General features: G+C 40.9%; 1 long non-coding RNA gene across 2 annotated transcripts in view; it reads right to left on the reverse strand.

Moving 5' to 3' along the window:
• LOC117346734 overlaps positions 1 to 21,966 on the reverse strand; it is a 90,673-nt gene that overhangs the window by 24,325 nt on the left and 44,382 nt on the right. Inside the window, exon 1 of one of the 2 annotated variants that reach the window (XR_004536652.1) lies at positions 10,752 to 10,930. The exons of the other annotated variant lie outside the window; for it this stretch is intronic. This is a non-coding gene — a long non-coding RNA (uncharacterized LOC117346734). Of the gene's footprint in view, positions 1 to 10,751; positions 10,931 to 21,966 lie in introns of those variants that run through there. 2 annotated transcript variants of the gene reach the window in all.

Below are 21,966 nucleotides of genomic sequence, written 5' to 3' on the forward strand. Positions count from 1 at the left end.
CTTCTACTATTAGAACCTCTAGATCTGGAATTTTATTACCCATGTCTACCATGCTAGGTTCTACCTTGTTACAAATCATACTATCATGCCATACTAGGTTACCCACACTTATATACTTGGGAACACAACTATGATAGTGTATAAAAAATGCTACGAGACCTGAACAAGGATCTAGAGAAAATGCTTGAAGAAATGGAGAAAATATCAGGCGACCTGGGTGGCCTACGACATATATCCCATGCTATGTTTGCCATGCCATGTTTTGTATATACAGTACAATACTAGGTTTGCCATGCTATGTTAACCATGCTTGTTATACAATGTTTGTCATGCTCATCATGCTATGTATCACCACACTATATTATGTTATGTTTTACCACGCTTTGTTAACTGTTTGCCATCTCTATCAGACAATGTTCTGCCATACCATGTTTGCCAACAACCTGTATAAAAATATATGAATATGAATGTAAATTTGTAACCCCTGGGAAGGCAGGATATAAAACCAAATGAATAAATAAACTGTCGATGGACCATCCAGTATATCTTTCCGAAAGTAGAAACATAGAACCATGAATGGCCCATCCAGTCTTCCCCTCTTCAGCATTCACTATCTTCTCTCCCTATAGGCTCATGGCTCTTTATACCTGCATTGTGAGGTCATAGAACCTTATGATTATAGGCTGAGGCTCACAGAGCTTTATGACTATAGAAACATAGAAACATGATGGCAGATAAAGGCCAAATGGCCCATTCAGTCTGCCCATCCACAGTAACCATGATCTCTTCCTCTCTGTAAGAGATCCCATGTGCCTATCCCCCCCCCCCCCATATGTAATAGATTGCATTCTACACTAAAATTTTCCATCTTTCAAAGCTGTCAGTTTATGAGGGGCATTCTATCCTCAGGAAACACCCAGTTCATTTTTCAGGATATCCACAATGAATATTTTGGCCGGGCCAGGCCCCAGGTAAGTGGGAAACCCGGCTCGGACCACAGGTAAGATTTTCAGTGTGCCTTTTATATGGCTGGTGTAAAAAAACCCGGACACTGGATTTCTTACAAACAAAACTTCACCGGGTTTATTAAGACAAAAGAAAAAATTCTGAAATAAATAATTGTTTCTCATAGGCACCAATTATATAGTTCCTCCCTTTAGGTCCAGTGCACTCTATCTGTGCTCAAGTTCAGGGACTGGACAGTCCTTGTCAGCAGAAAAACATAAACCAAAATCAAACAAGCTTTTCAGCCTCTCAAATGTCTTCTACTACTCAGTTCTGGCCAGCACTGGCTGAGCACTGTAGGTGCCAGCCTTTCTTTCAAGTACTTTTTCTACAGAAAGGGGAAAACAAAAACGTTTTCTCTGCCACTGCTTTTCCTCTCTAGCACTTTGTCCCCTCTAAGGATTTTCACAGCCCTGCTTTGCAGGCTGTGTGGAGCAAGCCTCCCTTTTTACCAAGGTCTTCAGTCCCTCCCAAAAATGCCACCAAAAGTCCTTCAACTTGGTTCTTTGGAGACTGCTAGGTGAGGTTTTAAACACACTTGGAAATTCAGGCAATGATGCATTGTTATTATCTGTAGCTTCAATTAGGCTTAGGTTTCTTTGGCAAAGACTTTTCTTTTACTCTGTGAGGAAGGAAGCAGCTTCTCATGGGTCATTCAAATGTCCATGCCTTCCTTTAGCACACATTACCCTGGGTCAGTTTCACTGGTTCTTCCCCACCCTGTATCTCTGGGGCTATATTCCATTAGGTCTCCTGTTTTACTTTCCTCCTCCCATCCCCCCTCCTGGGTGTTTGGGGCAGATTCAAAGGAAAATTCTTCCTGGCTGGAACTATTCTCTAGCCCTACCTCCCAAGGCTTATATGGGGTATTACCATACCTCTCTGCAGAGAATATTCCTGCCCTTCCTTCCTGACCTGGAGCAAAACTCCTGTTTGTGGATAAGGGAAGTTCTCTACTCTGCTCCTCGTGTGTCTGCCCTCCTCGTTAGAGTCAGCTGAAGATAATTTATTCACCTGGCTTCCTCCTGCTTGAGGCTTACGTGACTACCTAGCCTCGTAGCCAACTCTACCCCCTTCTGGGTTGACTCTGTTTCTCCTTAGCTCTGGAAAAGGAGTAATATTGGATATACTGTGTTTTCTGTGCTTTCCCTGCCTGAATTTCTAACTGTGATCACCTGCCTTTTTTCTCCCTTCCTTCTTGCTGTACTAAACTAGTGCCTTTAGCAGAGTATACAGCTTTATCTTAGGGATTGCAGGTTTAAAGGCTGTACTTTTGACTGGACTAGCCGTCTTTTTAACCGTGACAGGAGCTTCCCTGTCACAATATGCATGAGACAGATTTACTGTACATGCACTGCCACCCTCCCAGAGTGAAACACACTTCAAAATGCCTCCAAGTCATGCCCTTCAACCGCAAACCACTAAACGATGTTCCTACTCCCACTTCATACCAAGCCACTGACAGCAACTGCCCCCACAGATCAGATCCCTTGAAGGACTCCTGAACTTTAGGAAAGCAATAAAACCTTATCTCTTCACATACTACAACTCCCCTGCCTATGACCACTGAATTATAGTGAAATGTACTATTGGTATGTGTCAAGTTAGGACAAAAATGTGTATTGTAACTATTTATTTAAAAATGTATATATCACCTATACTCTAATGCAATTTCCATTAAAATAACCTTCATAAGTATATTTTAATGCCTAACAAATTTCAACTCACTCTCGACATACAGTCTTCATTACATAAATAATTATCGGCATCTACAAATAACTTGAAGGAAGGAAAGGTGAGTAGTGGAGTCCCTCAGGATTCGGTGCTGGGGCCAATCCAGTTCAATATGTTTGTGAGTGACATTGCTGAAGGGTTAGAAGGAAAAGTGTGCCTTTTTGCAGATGATACCAAGATTTGTAACAGAGTAGACACCAAAGAGGGAGTGGAAAATATGAAAAGTTATTTGCAAAAGTTAAAGGAATGGTCTAATGCCTGACAACTAAAATTCAATGCAAAGAAATGCAGAGTAATGCATTTGGGGAAGGAACCGTATATGCTAGGAGGAGAGAAGCTGATATGCACAGGTGGGGAGAGGGACCTTGGGGTGATAGTGTCCGAAGATCTAAAGGCGAAAAAACATTGTGACAAGGCAGTGGCTGCTGCCAGAAGGATGCTGGGCTGTATAAAGAGAGGCGTAGCAAGTAGAAGGAAGAAGGTGTACAGGTCATTAGTAAGGCCCCACTTGGAGTATTGTGTTCAGTTTTGGAGACCGTATCTGGCGAAGGACATAAGAAGACTTGAAGCGGTCCAGAGGAGGGCAACGAAAATGATAGGAGGCTTGCGCCAGAAGACGTATGAGGAGAGACTGGAAGCCCTGAATATGTATACCCTAGAGGAAAGGAGAGACAGGGGATATATGATTCAGACGTTCAAATACTTGAAGGGTATTAATGTAGAACATAATCTTTTCCAGAGAAAGGAAAATGGTAAAACCAGAGGACATAATTTGAGGTTGAGGGGTGGTAGATTCAAAGGCAATGTTAGGAAATTCTACTTTAAGGAGAGGGTGTTGGATGCCTGGAATGCGCTCCCGAGAGAGGTGGTGGAGAGTAAAACGATGACTGATTTCAAAGAAGCGTGGGATGAACACAGAGGATCTAGAATCAGAAAATAATATTAAATATTGAATTAAGGCCAGTACTGGGCAGACTTGCACAGTCTGTGTCTGTATATGGCCATTTGGTGGAGGATGGGCTGGGGAGGGCTTCAATGGCTGGGAGGGTGTAGATGGGCTGGAGTAAGTTTTAACGGAGATTTTGGCAGTAGGAACCCAAGCACAGTACCAGGTAGAGCTTTGAATTCTTGCCCAGAAATAGCTAAGAAGAAAAAATTAAAAAATTTAAATTGAATCAGGTTGGGCAGACTGGATGGACCATTCGGGTCTTTATCTGCCGTCATCTACTATGTTACTATGTAACAGTTTTTTTGAAACTGAAACGGTCAGAGCATAGTCTCAGGTGTCCAGGCAACTTATTCCAAAAGGACACCCTTGCAATGGAAAGCATTCTTGATTTTGTGGTCACGTGCTTCACTCCCTCTTCCATTCTTGCTATTAGTTTCGTGCCACCTTCTGATCTCAGGACTATGGAAATTGTAGCCCGTTAACTGTATATTATGTATGTTATCCTGTAACCCGTTCTGAGCTCGAGGAGAATGGAATAGATAAATAAATACATCTAGGCTTAGGCCCTCTTGTACAAAGGTGCGCTAAGCATTTTTGCGTGGATTTAGTGCGCGCTAAATCATCACATGCACTAACCGTTAACATGCCCATAGGATAACATGCCTGCATTAGCGTTTAGCACATGTTTAGCGTATGCTAAAAAGCTTTGCTCACCTTTGTAGAAGAGGGGGGGGGGTGTTAGTCTTTTATTTATTTATTTATTTATTTATTTAATTTGTCTTCATTCCCTTCCTCTCCAAACAGCTCAGGACCGGTTACAGGTTGACAAACATAATATACAGTTAATGGGTTACAATTTACCATAGTTGCAGTACAAGTTTTGTGGATTTTTTGGGGTACAAGTTTTTATCCTAACTTGACCCATACTAGGGATCTAATACCAATATCCATAATATGCTATTTATAGGTTAAAGTTACAGCCTTGTGGATATTCTGAAAACCTGACTGACTGGGAGTGTCTTGAAGACAATGTTGAGAATCGCAGTTATAGTATGTATACACCTAATAAACTAAAGGTGAATCATCAATCAAAGAACTTTTTTATTTTCAACTATGCTTTGGCATTGTGAGCAATATTTCCTTTGGCAGCAGGGTTTTTATACAACGAATGCCTCAAAAATCTTTTTACTCTCAAACTGGAAATCCTGCCAGGTGAAAAAAAAAAAAAAACCCCACAAAAATGTTATTGAAAACCTTTCTCCTCTCATAGGCCCATTTTGACAGCAAATCTTTGAGAGGCAGCCACAGTGAAGTGTCCAGAGATTTCATCTGTCTTCTTTTGCTTCAGGAAATGCTGAACACAGGCTCCATATTAGGCAAAATCCACATAGTACCAAATCCCTCTAACAATCACCCGTGCTCGGCTCCAAGGTTGACAGCTTCTTGCGTCCTGGTCTGTCAAACAGGCCTGTATTACTGATGTTCAGATTACTGGGACTGACGTGAAAGGGGTTTTTAATTTTTGATGGCATTTAAGAAGAAAAAAACATTGTCATTGTTTAGAAGTTAATCAGGAACCATCATATTTCTGGGGTTGGCCACAACAAAATCTTCTATGCCAGGAACAGCAAAAATTTACAGTATTTTCCTAGGACTGGCAAAGTTTCTGCTGCTAGTTAAAAATTCCAAAACAAACAAGGGGTATAGCGGAGTATATATTTATAGGGGTAATGTGATATAAATTCACTCCAGAACCCACCGGGAACAAAAAAAAAAAAAAAATCACTTCAAATCACTTTATAAGTCCCAACTTTAGAACTTTTGTGTGCCCATAAATCCATAAATCTCTCCTCCCCCACGCACCTTTTTGAATCACTGGTGGTCCAGCAGTGTACTGGGCAGGAGCGAGCTTTCTATGCTCCTGCCCTGTGCTGAGCCCCTCCCTGAATGGCTGCCTCAAGTTCTCATGGCCCAGTGTACCGGGCACGAGTGAGCTTTCACACTTCTGCCTGGCGCTGAGTCACTCGCTGAATGGCTGCCCAGAGTTTTTGCAGAAACTCTCTTTCCCTTCACCTTTATGCTCCAGCAACTCCATGTCCCCTCTCTCTCCATTCCTCCGTATGGTCCAGGAGTTTCTTGGCCCTTCTTCCCCACTCCAAAAATGCAGCTTTAATGTTCAGTAAGGCTGTAGTTCAGAAGGAAAGCACAACAGGAAACCCAGGCTGGCCTTAGAATACACAGCAACACAAATCCTGATGCTGTGCTTCTTCCTGGGTCGTGCAACCATGCACTGGAAGTGAAAGCCTGCTAAGTGTCACCTACACAACCCAGGAAGGAGCATGACATCAGGATTTGTGTAGCTGAATCTCCTGTGAATCTAGTGTCTCTCTTCCCTTCATTCTCTCTTCCTCTCTCTTTCTTTCTCCCTCTCTCCACAGCCTGCCAACCCCCTCTTTCCCCAGCCCCCTCCCCACCACCCAGTATCTTACCCCTCTCTCCTGTCTCCTTACCCTTTATAGCTCAAACACGGCTGATGAGGGAATATGGTTGAGGTCTACAAAATCTTGAGTGGTGTAAAACATGCAAATGTGAATTAATTACAAAGACTAGGTGACACTCAATGAAGTTACATGACACAACCTTTAAAACAAATATCAGAAAATATTTGTTTCACTCAACAAATAGCTCTGAACCCATTGCCAGAGGATGTAGTAACAGCAGTTAGTGTAGCTGGGCTAAAAAAAAAGAAAAAGGATTGGACAAATTCCTAGAGGAAAAGTTCATAGTCTGCTATTGAGATAGACACGTGGGATGCCACTGTTTGCCCTGGGATCAGCTAGTCAAAATAGAGAGGGAGTCAAAGGACAAAACAACCAAGAAGCACAAGGGGCCTTCACGTTCTGAGCAGTCAAACTTCCTTTTTTTATAGGACCTGACACAGTCAATGTTTTGGTGTATCTGCTTGCGTCAAGGGTCATTCAATATAATCCATACAAAGAAAAATGGAAAGATAGCCCAACAGATAACACCAAAAATTGAATCTCTCAACAATCAGTATCCAATGTAGAGCAAGAGTGAAGTTACACCTGCCAGGGTAGGGGTTCAAGTTAGAGGGGATGGTTATACTGCTGGCTAGAGTGTAGAGGGGAGTAGGAGGTTATAAGTCGAAGGCTACTTTTGAACAAGGAAAGGGGCGTAGTATACTGAATAACACTGGATAGCCTCACACAAGTGATTTAAGCAGCCAGAAGTCTCTCCTGGACATTTAAATTGATTTGCATATTGATCCTTCAAAGGTAACTTACATACAATAAGCTGGGCTTATGATCTAACAATTAGATTTACAAACAGGTACTAAGACCATTAATGCATTTATTTACTGAGGTCCCATTTTAATGTCATAGGACCTAGTTACCAATAATGCGAGTTAACTGTTGTGCATATTAGAGACTTTACCCAATGCAATGGACACCCTGGGATGATCATTTTTTAATCTCCCTCCCCCCACATATAAAAAGGGATTGGAGGAGCACCACTTACGAGCTGCACCCAGAGCAGACCTCCCCCCCACCTCGTTGGTACACCACTGCTTGAGGAAGGGATTTTGGTCTCCAAAAGTTAGTAAAAATGTATTAAAATTAGTACAATAAAAAGATGACCTTATTTCCATTTTCTATTTATAAATGTTCATCAATATAACTACAATACTACTTTATTCTAAAGTTTCTGCTTTCCTCATCTTCTCATCACTCTCTATTCCAGGGGTGTCCAACCTTTTGGCTTCCCTGGTCTGCATTGGCCAAAAAAAATGTTTCTGGGGCTACGCAAATGCTGCAGCAAGACAGAGAAGGGAGCTGGCAAGACAGTAAACACCCGGGGGCAGCAGAGGAAAACACTGCATCGCCTTGGATTGGGGCCACACAAAATACTTCAAGGGGCTGCATGCGGCCCTTAAACCACAGGTTGGACACCCTTGCTCTATTCTATCCTTCTTTCTCTGTCCCTTCCATCTTTCTCTTTCTGTTTCCACTCCCTCCCCATGCTCTGACATCTCTGTATTCTTATTTTCTTCCCTCCTTCCCAGTCCAACTCATCCCATGGTCTGACATCTGCTTCCCTTTCTCTATGACCTGGGATCTCTCTCCTCTCTTCTCTTTCCATCTCACCTCTCCCTCCATTATCTGGTTTCTTCTTTCCTTCATTTTTCTCCCTCCCTTCCTTCCTGATAGTCCGACATCTCAGTCTCCTTCCCTTTTTTCCCCATGCCCTGGTATCTCTCTCCTATCCCCCCCTTTCCATTTCATATCCCTCTCCCTGTATGCCCTGGTATTTCATTGCCTTCCTTTCCCTCCCTCCCTTCCTTCCTTCCCAATGGTCTGGTATCTCAGTCTCCTTTCTTCCCTCCACCCATGCGTGGGCATCTCTCTCCTCTCCTTCCATATCTCTCTCTCCCTCCATGCTTTGGTATATCCTCTCTTTCCTTTCCCATTCTTCCCCCTTTCTTCTGATAGAGGAAGACCTGATACCGGCAGAACAAGAAATTCTGAATGCTACTGCTACCGAAGAAGTTCCCGGAGTCGGACCATGATGACCCTCGCTTGGAGCACCCTCTTATGAGCTTCACCGGGAGTGGAATATCCCCTGCCCCCCGCCCTCTGCCCCTCCCCCTTGGTATGACACTGGCACAGTGTCATGAGGTGCCTTGCTTGATTTAATCCCTGCCTTTCTGGTTTCTCAGCTCATTTGTCCAACCCCCAGGCTAATCCACTGTGAAAGGTAGCTAAATGCCCTCTGAAAGAAAGGGAAAGGGATTGGGACTTATATACTACCTTTTTATAGTTATACAACCACACTCAAAGCGGTTTACATACAGGTACATCAAGGCTTTTACCTATCTGTCCTTGTGGGCTCACAATCTATCTAATGTATCTGGGAGGATTAAGTGACTTGCCCATGGTCACAGAGAGCAGTGTGGGGTTTGAACCCCCAGGTTCTCAGTCCTTTGCACTAACCATTAAGCCACTCCTCCACAGAAACACTTACTGTATCCTATTTAGGAGGCAGTAATTGATCCAACGTTAACACTCTGCCCATACCACATTCCTGGCGCATCCCATTCTTGGTGCATCCTGCCTAACCCCACTCCCACAGATGGGGCCTTAAACAACCTGGGCCAATCAGAGCCTCAGGCCCCGCCCCAGTGCATCCCAGGATACACTGGGGAAGAAAAGGCCTGCCATTTTGAAGAGGCGGGCCTCCTGCCAACCATTTTAAATAAGATAAGGGGTGGGGGTTATTGGAGGCATTGGAGGTGTTGCTTGGCGGTTGGGAGGGAGTGGGCATCTCTCCCACTGCCATGGAGGTGGGGGAAGTTAGCAATGTCAGGTGATTTTTTGATATGGCAGGAGAGAGTGGGCATCTCTCCTGCCAATCTTCGATTTGGGGTTTGTTTGTTTATTATTTTAATTTGCTTGGGAGGGGGAGGGGGGTCTGAGCTGAAGTCTTACACTTTTCCTGTCATTGCCTGAGCCAATCAGTGCTCAGGCACTGATCAGAAAGTAAGCCAATGACAGGTCAGACCTGTCGGCAAATTTTGGCCACAAATGTGGCATAACGAGGTTAGAGAATCACTTGGCGATTAGAGAGAATCGCTCAAAAGTGCTCATTTTAATAGTAATGTCCTCGTTGTACTACATTTGCACGGCAGTATCGGAGACTGACAGAAAACTTGGAAAAGACCACGGTAAGCCGTTTTAATCAGTCGGTTTAGCGAGCATGTTAAAGGCAGATTTTAGTTTTGAGAACCTGGCCCTAAGTAACATGCAGTTTAACTACTGACTACTTAGGGCTCCTTTTACGAAGCTGCATTAGGGCATTAATGCGCGGAATAGGGCTCGCTATATTGCCACACGTGCTAGATGCTAATGCCAGCATTGAGCTGGTGTTAGTTCTAGCCACGTAGCGCGCGGTAATATCCTGTGTGCGCTAAAAACGCTAGCACACCTTAGTAAAAGGAGCCCTTAATGTGGTCATGTGGTAGTCTTTTCCTGCTCATTAACCATTCGTTAAGTACTTAGCACTCTTTCCTAAAAGGGTCCTTACTTGTTTATTTCAAGTACAATATTTGAAGGTAGGAAGGCTGTCAAAAATGTTAAAATCTTATTCACTAAAGTCTTTGATTACAGGCACCGCATGAGTAAATCTATTTTGAATAAGGCTCATTGTAGCCTGTTAGAAAAGATACATGATTTCTTAGGAGTGTTTTCTAATGTATTATCTTATATTGACCTTAAGATATTCAGAATTCTTCTTCTAACATGCCACATGCATCACTTCAGTCTAGAGGTAAGCACAAAGGAAGTGCTTTGGATGATGGAAAACTCAAAGAAATCCTATTAGAGCATATAGTCAAAGAGCAGATAAGAGTTACTGTTAATCTCTTCATTGATCTTTTCTCTGGCTCCTGCCTTTTAATCCTCTACTGACCTTTACGTAACAATTTATGAAATATATTTCATTCACAGGTTACCTAGGGGCTCATTTAAAAAAAAAAAAAAAAAAGAAAAGTCCATAAACGGGCAATAGACATTTTTCTTGCCAAATCCTTCAAATTCTCTATTTTTGAAACCTGTTTCTAGAAGGATTGCTATGCTGTTCATCTGCAGTTTGTCTAAATTCCAAGTGGTGTGTTAGAGGTGTGGTATGGGCGGAACTAGGGCGGGCTTATGACGCGGAGGTTTTTCTAATGAGAAGAAAGCAAGCGGGGAGTGGGAGAGAACACTTGCTTTCTTTTCGTTGGATTTTACGTGGGGTTTCTGTTCCTTTCCTTTTGATTCACAGTGGAGGGGTTTTTTTTTTGCCATAATTGAACATTTAAAAATATGTCCAGGGCACAGTTTGGACATCTGGGACTAGACCTGTTTTAACAACGAATAAGTGCCAAAAAGGTGCACCAACTGGCTAGATGATCACTAGAGGGATATAAGCATGACCTTCCCACAATCCCCCACTGGTCACTGACCCCCGTCCTACCCCTCAAAGATGTGAATGAAACAGTACATACCTGCTTGTATGACAGCTTCAGATGTTAGCCAGTCCTATTAGAGCAGCAAAATTGCTCCTGTAGTAGCCCGATGGGTGGTGTAGTGGACCACAGAGATGGGGACTCAGGCCCATACTCCACTCTAACCAGTAGACTTACAGTGGGATTTGTGAGCCATCCAGTTCTCAATTCTACTTCCACTGCACCCACACTTTAAAAAAAAAAAAAAAATTCTTACCCACCTATTCCTAGGTGGTTTACAAAATGCAATCATAATATTAAAACATTCAAACAATAATTTCTTCCATAAAATAAATACTTCTCTTGAACATCTACATAAGGTGGTGCTAGTATCCTCATAAATTTCAGTCATTCATTTAAATGCTTCCACAAAAAAAGCGGTTTTCAATACTTTCTTAAATTTTTTGTAGATCTAAAAGTGCTCTCAATGGTCCTGTCAATTTATTCTGTAATGTCACTCCAGCTAATGAGATCGCAGAAGCTCTTGTACTTTCATAATGTACTTGGGAAAATTCTGCCAATGACAGTCATATCGGCCCTTCAAAACCTGAAAGTTCTCAACGGCCAACAGAGTGCCATTACTTGTGTTAAATACCAAGGGATGCTTTGATGAATAGCATTAAACACCCACACTAGTATTTTAAAGATGATTCGCAATCTTACAGGCAGCCAATGAAGTTTCTTTAGCCATGGTCGTTATGTGATCGAATTTCCTCACACCACCTATCAGATGTGCCACATCATTTTGGATCATCTGCAAGGCCTTACTTTGTGCTGACGCAATCCCTAAATAAAGGGCATTGCAATAATCTAGGAATCATAGGAACTCTTCTTTCCCGGTCATGGCTCCTAAACTTTGGAACACCTTACCACACAACATCCGCAATGAAAGTTCGCTTTCAAGATTCAAGGCACAACTGAAAGCTTATTACTTCTCGCAGGCCTTTTATTCAGAGTCTGACAGAGCAGATTAAAAAAAAACAACAACAAAAAAACCATGGACCGTTATAAATGCTGGTTTTTCTTAATTATGACGGGGATACCTTGCAGATGATAACACGTAATTGGAAGAGCCATGCAGATGATAACACATAATTGGAAGAACTATGATCCCCTCAACTTTCTTTTTGGGTGGGCTCCAGCTACAAATATGAAAAAATGAATGCTGAGATGTTAGGGAATAATAAGGTATTTAAATTGGTGTTTGGGCCCTGTTGACAGCTTTTATTGCTTCTATATAGTTGTCATTTCTCTTTATTTTCTGTTTGATTTCCATACACATCCAGGGTGGGAGGGAGGGGGTATGGAATGTATTACTACTTTAAATAAGAGTGGATTAGTGGAAGATTAAGTGTATTTATATCATTGATTAAGTAAAAGGGGTGGGGGAAAATGATTACTTTGAATATCTGTAAGTTAAATGTGCTTTTCTTGATTTGTTATACATTCAGATATTTGTGTATTGCACTGTTAACACTTGAAAATCAATAAAGATTAAAAAAAAAATCAAGATAAATAGGGACTCTTTTTAATAATAATAACAGTTTATATACCGCAATACCGTGAAGTTCTATGCGGTTTACAAAATATTAGAGAAAGTACAGAATAATTGGACTTAAGAGCGGAAAGAGTGAGTGAGTATGAGAAAGAAGAACAGGTCAGTTGTTTAGGTATTTCAGGAACAGCCTGATGTTTTATCCTTTTCCACACCTCAGATTTTATTGTAATTAAACTCTCGTTCTTTCCTTGTGTTCTTATTTGATGTCGGGTTTTTTTTGTCCTTGTATTGGCATTTACTTTGTCTCTTAATCCTTCTTTTATATGAGTTTCCAAACTGCTTAGATTTTAACCCTGGTTTTATATTTGGAGCACTCACCGTACAATATAAGGGGGCTATGGTGAGATTTGTACCTGGGACTTTTTATGTGAGGTTCGCCGAAGTGCCCTCTAGGGTGTTCCCTGTTCTGCTGGGATGTCTGTGTGGAGAGTCTACTAAGGGCTCCTTTTCCTAAGGTGCGCTAGCGTTTTTAGCGCACACAGGATATTACCGCGCGCTAAGTGGCTAGAACTAACGCCAGCTCAATGTTGACTGTTAAGGTCTAGCGCTATTCTGCGCGTTAATGCCCTAACACACCTTAGTAAAAGGAGCACTAAGAATTTTGGCCCCTCCTGTATCCCAATGGCTTGCTCTGTGCATCTTTCTTTTACAGGTGTATTTTTCAAAAATGGTTCAAAAAGAGAGATGCACTGAACAAACACATCCATTTAAAAAAAAAAAACAGCAACAAAGAAACCCCAAGATAGACATTTTGAAAATGAGCATGCTTGGTATTGGATTTGTGTGTGTGTTCTACTAAACATCTAAACTTGGATTTAGACATCATATCAAAAATGCTCCTCCCTCATATGTAGATAGCTGGAGGGGCATTTTCAATAGGACGCCTAAGTCTGACTTTGGATATTTTGAGAAAAACATCTGAAAATTGGGTAGAAAAATGGCCATTTTTGAACTGTTTTGTTTCCAAAAACTGTCCAGCTAGCTGTCTAATTTATTTTGCCGTTATCGACAAAAAAAAAACCCATCCAAAACAATCAATTTGCATATTGAAGGGGTCAGCATTTTTAATGGACTGGCCACACAGACATGCCAGCAGAGCAGTGGGGCTCCTTAGGGGACACTGCACTGAATTTCACATTAAGAATGTTAGTTTCACATCTCACCATAACCCTTGTATATTATATGGAGAGCCTTCCAAAACTTCCCCTAAACCTACCACCCCAATAGCACTTATGCCTGCAGGTGTCATTTATATGGCAGTACAATGGGTTTTTAGTGGGCTCACATGTTCCATCACAACTGTACTAGTTAGGATGGCATATGGGCTTGGGTCCCTTTCTCTGTAGTCCACTACACAGCCCACCAGGCTACTCCAGAGACCTGCTTGCAGCTCTAGTAGGACTGGCCATAGTATCTGCAGATATTTAGGGTGGGGGGGGTGGGAGGGGGTCATTGATCAATAAGGTAGGGTGTGGGAGGGGGGCATATTTTCATCCCTCCAGTGGTCATCTGGTCAGTTTGGGTACATTTTGGCTCTTATTTGTTTTAAAACAGGTCTAGCCCAAAATGTCCAAATTGTGCCTTGAACGTTTTGTAAAATATTTATCACTGTAAAACGTCCAAGTGCTAAGCCTGCCATAATCCCACCCAAAATATGCCTCTAACACCCCCCCCCCCTTAAGATTTAGATGCACTAGATACAAAACAACTAGAAGATGTCTAAAAAGTTAATTTTGAAAATGCCTACTTGGACATTTTGACTGCTAAGATGTCCAAGTATCGATTTATGCTGTTTTTTGACATCTAGCTTTTTTTGAAAATGAGCCTGATAGTAAGTAAAATAAAATATTCTTATATTCTGCATTTACCTGCATCAAATTCTATGCAAATTTCATATCATGAGACCAGGCATCCCTGGGAAGATAGATAGATAGATAGATAGATAGATTGATTCTGCTGCATGACTCATATTCCGTGAGAGCTACTATTCTCATATTACCCCTCGCCTCAAGTCACTTCATTGGCTCCCCATCCATTTCTGAATATACAAGTGCATTCGCTCTGAAGCCCCCCGATATCTCTCTTCACCTATCTCCCTCATGCCCTTCCCCATGATTTCCGTTCATCGGGGAAGCTTCTCTTATCTGTACCCTTCTCTTCCACTGCCAACTCCAGACTCCGTCCCTTCTTTCTTGTGGCACCATATGCCTGGAACAGGCTGCCTGAATCAATATGTCACGCTCCATCCCTAGCTCCATCCATTCAAATCCAAGCTAAAAGCCCACTTTTTTGAAATTGCTTTCAACTCTTAAGTCCCACTCACTTCTGTCAGAAACCTATACCCACTGAATCATTTCCTCTACCATTATCTCCCCAACCGTGAAACGTCTTGTCTAAATTAGATTGTAAGCTCTTCTGAGCAGGGACTGTCTATTGTATGTTAAAATGTACAGCACTGCAAATGCCTTTCAGCGCTAAAGAAATAATAAATAGTAGTAGTAGTAGTAGTAGTAATAGATAGGTAGATAATGTGTGTGAACCTGTAGTAAATCAGTATTGACATTGAACCTGTATATAGATATATTTGCTGACATTGAAATTGCTTTACTTTATAATAGAAGTGTTATAATAGGCATATCTTTCAAATACTGTTAGTTCATTATTGTATCTAGATAAGTAATGGAGCTACTAAGTTACCCAGACCCAGGAGTGAGACGTAATGGTTTGCCCGCTAAGCACAATTTGCAGAATTAACATTTATTATTTTTAAACAGCTGTCTGCTTCTTAAAGAGGAGGAAAATTAGACAATAAACTACTACAAGCGGAAGAATGTTTAAACTTTGAATTGCATACTTTAATTCCATATGGTTTAAACAGTGATATTGATTACACTATGTAATATGATTTTTGTTCCTGGGCAGTAAGCATAATTTCCTAATTGCTCAAGCCTAAAAAGTATACAAAATGTCTGTTATTTCCATAACTCTGCTTTTGTGACCAGGATAATCAAAGATTGCAATTTACCAATTTAAAACCTAAAAATGCTGAATTTTCATCATTTCATTCTTATAATGTCATAAAAAGCAACATATGAATCACAATTAACATGTATTTACATTGAAGTTATAGAAAGATGACCAAAGAAGGTTTAGAAATGAGTAGTTTTTCAATATTTGGGATTATATTGTAAGTCACATTCAAGAATCAGTCTCCCATATACAGTATAGTCTCCCATTATGTTCTCATTATATTGTCCTTGGTAGCAGCCTTCAAATTCCAAGATAACCTGGTAGAAGTGCTCACCTTGCTCCTCCGAGTATGCTCCCATATTTTCCTTGAATGTCTCAAGATGAGCATCAAGGACATGGACTCAAGGCAAAAACTCATAGTAGCAATTTTTTTAGGTACATCAAAAGCAGAAAACCTGTGAGGGAATCTGTGGGACCGTTGGATGATCAAGGCATAGAAAGTGCGCTCAGGGAGGATAAGGCCATAGTGGAGAGACTGAATGAATTCTTTGCTTCGGTCTTTATGGAAGAAGATGTAAGAAATCTTTCTGAGCTGGAAATGGTTTTCAAGGGTGGTAAGGCGGAGGAATTGAAAGAAATCTCAGTGAACCTGGAAGACATACTAAGCCAAATTGACAAGTTAAAGAGTGATAAATCACCTAGACCAAATGGTATACATCCCAGGGTACTGAAAAAACTCGAACATGAAATTGCTGATCTGTTGTTAGTGATCTGTAACCTGTCGCTAAAATTGTCTCTAGTACCTGAAGATTGGAGGGTGGCCAATGCTACACCAATTTTTAAAAAGGGTTCCAGGGGAGATCTAGGAAATTATAGATCAGTAAGCCTGTCCTCAGTACTGGGCAAAATAGTGAAAACAATTATAAAAAGTAAAATTGTGGAACGTAGAAAAACATGATTTAATGAGACAGAGTCAGCATGGGTTCAGCCAAAGTAGGTCTTACCTCATCAATTTGCTTGAGTTCTTTGAAGGTGTGAATAAACATGTGGATAAAGGTGAGCTAGTTGATGTAGTGCATCTAATGTAGATTTCCAGAAAGCTTTTGAGAAAATTAAAGAGTCATTGGATAGGAGGCAATGTTCAATTGTGGATTAAGAATTGGTTATCGGACAGAAAACAAAGGGTAGGTTTAAATGGCCGTCTTTCTCAATGGAGGAGGGTAAATAGATGTGTGTTGCAGGGATCTGTACTGGGACCAGTGCTACAGTATTTAACTTATTTATAAATGATCTGGAAATTGGAACTACAAGTGAGGTGACTGCACTTATAACCATACAATACACTTCATTCAAATATGGCTCTATAAAAGTCATATTTGAATGAAGTGCATTGTATGGTTATAAGTGCAATGCAATATTAAGTTCCTTTTGAAAAATATGATCTGAGAAATATTTTTGGTTTGGATTTTTTTCATGTTTCGATAAACTATATACCATAAGAACATAAGAAATGCCTCCGCTGGGTCAGACCTGAGGTCCATCGCGCCCAGCAGTCCGCTCACGCGGCGGCCCAACAGGTCCAGGACCTGTGCAGTAATCCTCTATCTATACCCCTCTATCCCCTTTTCCAGCAGGAAATTGTCCAATCCTTTCTTGAACCCCAGTACCGTGCTCTGCCCTATTACGTCCTCTGGAAGCGCATTCCAGGTGTCCACCACACGCTGGGCAAAGAAGAACTTCCTAGCATTCGTTTTGAATCTGTCCCCTTTCAACTTTTCCGAATGCCCTCTTGTTTTTTTATTTTCTGAAAGTTTGAAGAATCTGTCCTTCTCTACTCTCTCTATGCCCTTCAAGATCTTGTAAGTCTCTATCATATCCCCTCTAAGTCTCCTCTTCTCCAGGGAAAAGAGACCCAGTTTCTCCAATCTCTCAGCGTATGAAAGGTTTTCCATCCCGTTAATCAGACGTGTCGCTCTTCTCTGAACTCTCTCGAGTAACGCCATATCCTTCTTAAGGTACGCTGACCAATATTGGACGCAGTACTCTAGATGCGGACGCACCATTGCCTGGTACAGCGGCAGGATAACTTCTTTTGTTCTGGTTGTGATACCCTTCTTGATTATACCTAGCATTCTATTCGCTCTCTTAGCGGCCGCTGAGCACTGTGCTGTCGGCTTCATTGTCATGTCCACCATTATCCCCAAGTCCCTTTCCTGGGTACTCTCATTCAATAACATCCCTCCCATCATATAATTGTACCTCAGGTTTCTGCTTCCCACATGCAATACTTTACACTTCTAAACTATTTTCAGCCAGTTTAGTTGATTAAAAAAATTGTTAAGGCATGCTTAACATGTGCTAATGGACAAATTGTGATGGCCTGGTTTTTTACGTGCTAAGCATGCATTAGAACTTAATACCCTTTAGTAAAAGGAACCCTTTGTACCACATAAGGTCTTTTGCATGCTTTGCCTTTTGTTATTTTGTATGTATTGTGGTAGACTAATTTGTGTTAAATGGAAATAGCACATAATTTTTGTCATTTCTTGTATGTTAGTAATTGCTCTTCTAAGCTATGAAGAGGTGCTAAAAAGTTCACACCCAACCAAGAAGAGAATGACATGGATATGATCTGAAACAATGTCAAAACAGAGAATTTAGTTTCTGCAAATTGGCCGTTAATGAAATAAGGTAACACTCTTTTCAGCTACAGTGCAAAATAATACTCAGAATTTAGGAAATTTGGTTGGTCTGAGAACCTTTCAGCACCCCCTCGTAGATACAAGGATCACAATGTAACCAGAAAAATATGTCCTGGCTAAAATCAGATTTTAGATGAATAAAACTATTTAATATCAACCCTCTTTTTATAATAATTCTATCCTCAAGTGCTGTATGCTGATTATATTTTTAAGATATCAACACTGCCTATGCATGATAAAGTATCCTAAAAACTTGATCGGTTAAAGCACTCAAGCACCAGAGTTGCCTATCCCTGATTTAACGAGTCTCCTTGAGTCTAACCATTTGCAATGAGCACTTTTAATTATCTTCTCATTTTGTTCTCATCATTGCTATATACAGCTTGCCATGTGCAAATATTATTTCTAAAACAATTTAATGCCTGTCCTTGTCATGGATGAAGGAGAGAGAGAGCACAAATACAGAGGTTTATACTTTGATGAAGGCAATCGGGTAAACCCAGGAGTTGTTCAGCTTTTCCATCTGGAAATTAAGCTATGGGATTCTTATGCTGCTGGTTTGAATTGCCTCTCCAAGTCATGCCCGATACGTCCATTGTTCACATAAAATAATCCACCCACACCACCAATATCATCGTTAACAATTTATTATTAATTCTTTATTCATTTTCAAAAATACATTAAGTGTTAAATATATTCATTCATATTAACAATAAATACATCACTTACAAACAATCATTGATATATTTCATAAATTCTTATCCCTTCCCCTTTCCCATCCCTCCCTCCCATATATTCCATTATCATATAAAACATATAATAATAAACTTCCCCCCCTCCCTATACCTTAAGTTGATAAATATAAGGGAAACAAATTCAAATTAATCTTTACAATACTTTGTCAATGGTTTCCACACATCCTGAAACTTCTTAAAATATCCCCATTGTAATGCAATAAACCTTTCCATTTTATAGATATGGCATCGTTAACAATTTAATGTGCATAAAACTATTTTGGCCACGGTTTTATTAAACAAACATATAACAATTCAACCATTTGGATTACAATGCTACTTTGTTCATTCTTCCAGAACAGTCTTTTCCAACCCCAAATCCTGACAGTTAATTGTTAACAACCCAGCTGTCTGACCCAGTTCCGTAATCTGCTTCATTCCCTAAGGGCTTCTTTTACTAAGGTGCGCTAGCGTTTTTAGCGCACGCTGCATTGCCGTGCGCGGTAACCCCCGCGCTACGCACCAAGAACTAACACCAGCTCAATGCTGGCGTTAGCATCTAGCGTGCGCAGCACTAAAACCGCTAGCGCAGCTTAGTAAAAGGAGCCCTAAATGAATCCAATCTTTGCCTCCCCCCCTCCTCCCGTGAGAACTATGGTATCATCTGGCCTTACCAATACCTGCAGCAGTATCATGCACAAATATTTCCCAGTTATAAATTACTAAATTAAGACCACAAACATAATATTGACTGCATGGAAGAACCCTTGTTTGCTCAATAGCTGTGTTCCCCTCCAGAAACCTTAAAACCAAACACCCTCCACATAGCCAACACAGTTGCAAGCCAGTACTCCACCCCAATCCCTCCCCAAACTGCCAAACAATGGGTGGGACCAGGCAGGCAAACTCCCCTCCCCCCATTTTTTTTTCTTTTACCACCCAAAGCTCACACCATCTCACACCATCTTCTCGTCCTCCATCTCCCAATCAAACACTTTCCACACAGCCCTCATGTCTTGTCCAGCATTAGCCAATTCCAGAACTCCTCCTATCTACCAATCCCCAGCTACCCTTTCCCCGGCAACATCCACTCACGCTATCACCTATCTAGTCCCCTGTCTATCAATTTAACTAAACAAATCACATTCAAAATCCCCATACCCGAGCCCCCCCCCCACTCAATTTAACCCCCCGCTAGCTTTGTCCACAACTTGGCCAATGTTATGGGCCCATTTCTCAGTCCGTGGGCTTCTGAAAAACAAAAGATAAAGATACAGAAGCCAGCTTTTATTATGAATAAGACAGGAGTACAATGTGCTTTATATCAATCTTGTTTTGTGTTGTGATCAAATGAACAGGTGTGTATATTACAGAGAACACTTTTCTAAGGCAGCATTTCTTAAAATGTGCTCTTATTTCTGTAAACATAGAAATATGTGGACTTCTTGTAAAAAAAAAAAGTCAGATATGTGTCATGAAAACATTTATACTTGTTTTATTTATTTATTTTTTCATTTAGGGCCTCTTCCATCAAACTGCGCTAGCAGTTTGTAGCTTGGTGAGCCGTGCTGAATGGCCCGCGCTGCTCCCTACACTCATAGAGTTCCTATGGGCGTCAGGAGCAGCGCGGGCCATTCAGCGCGGCTCTCTGTGCTAAAAACTGCTAGCGCTAGTTTGATAGAAGAGGCCCTGAGTTAGTTCGTTTGCAGGGCTCCAGTTATTTTTCCAAATCATCACAACACTTTCTTTGAAGGCAAAGGTTTAAGCTTTTTTTTTTTTTTCCCAGGATGGTTTTGGGTTCTATTTTGAAAACTATGTTGAACAAAGGTACAAAATCATGAAAAACTGTTTTCAAAGAGAGTTTGTAATGATTACAAATAGCAAACTTTTATCATAAACATCTGGAGTCAAAAGTTCAGATTTTCTCTCATTACCTTTTTTTCAGTTCAGAATACATTATTGTGAAACGCTTTCTTCTGTGTTATGTATCCTGGTTTCTCATTTAATTCTGGATTGACATTGAGATAATGAGTTTTTCTTGAATGGGTGAGAGTTCTAGTCTGAAAACTGCCCCCAAAGGAATGTCATAGCATATTATTTTTCTATTTAATGCCTGCTGGAAAAGTTAACTATTGCAGCAGGCAAACATCTTTCTACATTATATTTCATTGTGCCTTTTTTTTTTTGTAAAAGATTAAGACAAATGTCTTCTTCAAATGGGTCACAGCAGTATAGGAACATAAACTATTTTCCCAGGGCACACAGAGAATTGGTGGAAGAAGGATAAACTTTTCTTGAATCCTGGTACAAAGCTTTACTACTTGTAATGAACCGCATTTAGGTTTTATATAGTAGTATAATGAATTATTGTAAATAAAGACCGTTAGTCTGCACACTAACTTGTCTAGAGTTGTACCTAATGGTCCATATAGGCTAGTCCCCTCTAGAAATTCCCAATGTGGCATGGAGGCCATTTTCATAAGAACATAAGAATAGGCTTACTGGGTCAGACCAATGGGCCATCAAGCCCAGTAGTCCATTTTCATGGTGGCCAGTCCTGGCCAAAACCCAAAGAGTAGCAACACTCCATGCTACCGATCAATATGAGATCCAAATCCAAGTTTGGACGTTTTGCGGAAGATGCATAAAAAGCCAGTACTGAACATGCCCATTTTCAAAACTGCAGAAAGTTTATCTTGATTTGTTTTGTTTTTTAAATGACCATTTTTTCAGATGTATGTCTATCTTTTGGAACTATTTAAAAAAAAAAAAAAAAAAAAATGTCCTGAAGAAAAACACACAAAACAAGTCATTGGGATATAAGGGCTAGCATTTTTAGTAGACTGGTCACACAGACATCCCAGTAGAGCAGTGGGATACCTTAGGAGGTACTACAGAAAACTTCATGTAAAAAGGCCCAGGGACCATAACCCTCCAAAACCCACCCAAAACCTACTGAACCCATTGGTATTTAGATGTCCTTTCCCCTTCTGAGATTGGAGTTGACTGTCCATATTTTGACCCCTTCCTAGTCCTATCCAAAACTCACCCAGAGCACAACCCAATGCTATAACGGTATGCTGCAGTTTTAGATGTCCGTTTCCCAGCCTTATGAAATCAGGATTGAATGTCTAAGTGCCGATTTTCAGGTCTCCAAAACACAAATAGAATGTCTAAAGTTCTAGCCTCTACTCCCTTATATTTCTTCACCTAAGCAACATGTTATAAGCCTCTGTCCCATATCTGTCTTA

The sequence above is a fragment of the Geotrypetes seraphini genome, chromosome 12 (genome assembly GCF_902459505.1).
Source record: "Geotrypetes seraphini chromosome 12, aGeoSer1.1, whole genome shotgun sequence".
NCBI classification, from domain to species: domain Eukaryota; kingdom Metazoa; phylum Chordata; class Amphibia; order Gymnophiona; family Dermophiidae; genus Geotrypetes; species Geotrypetes seraphini.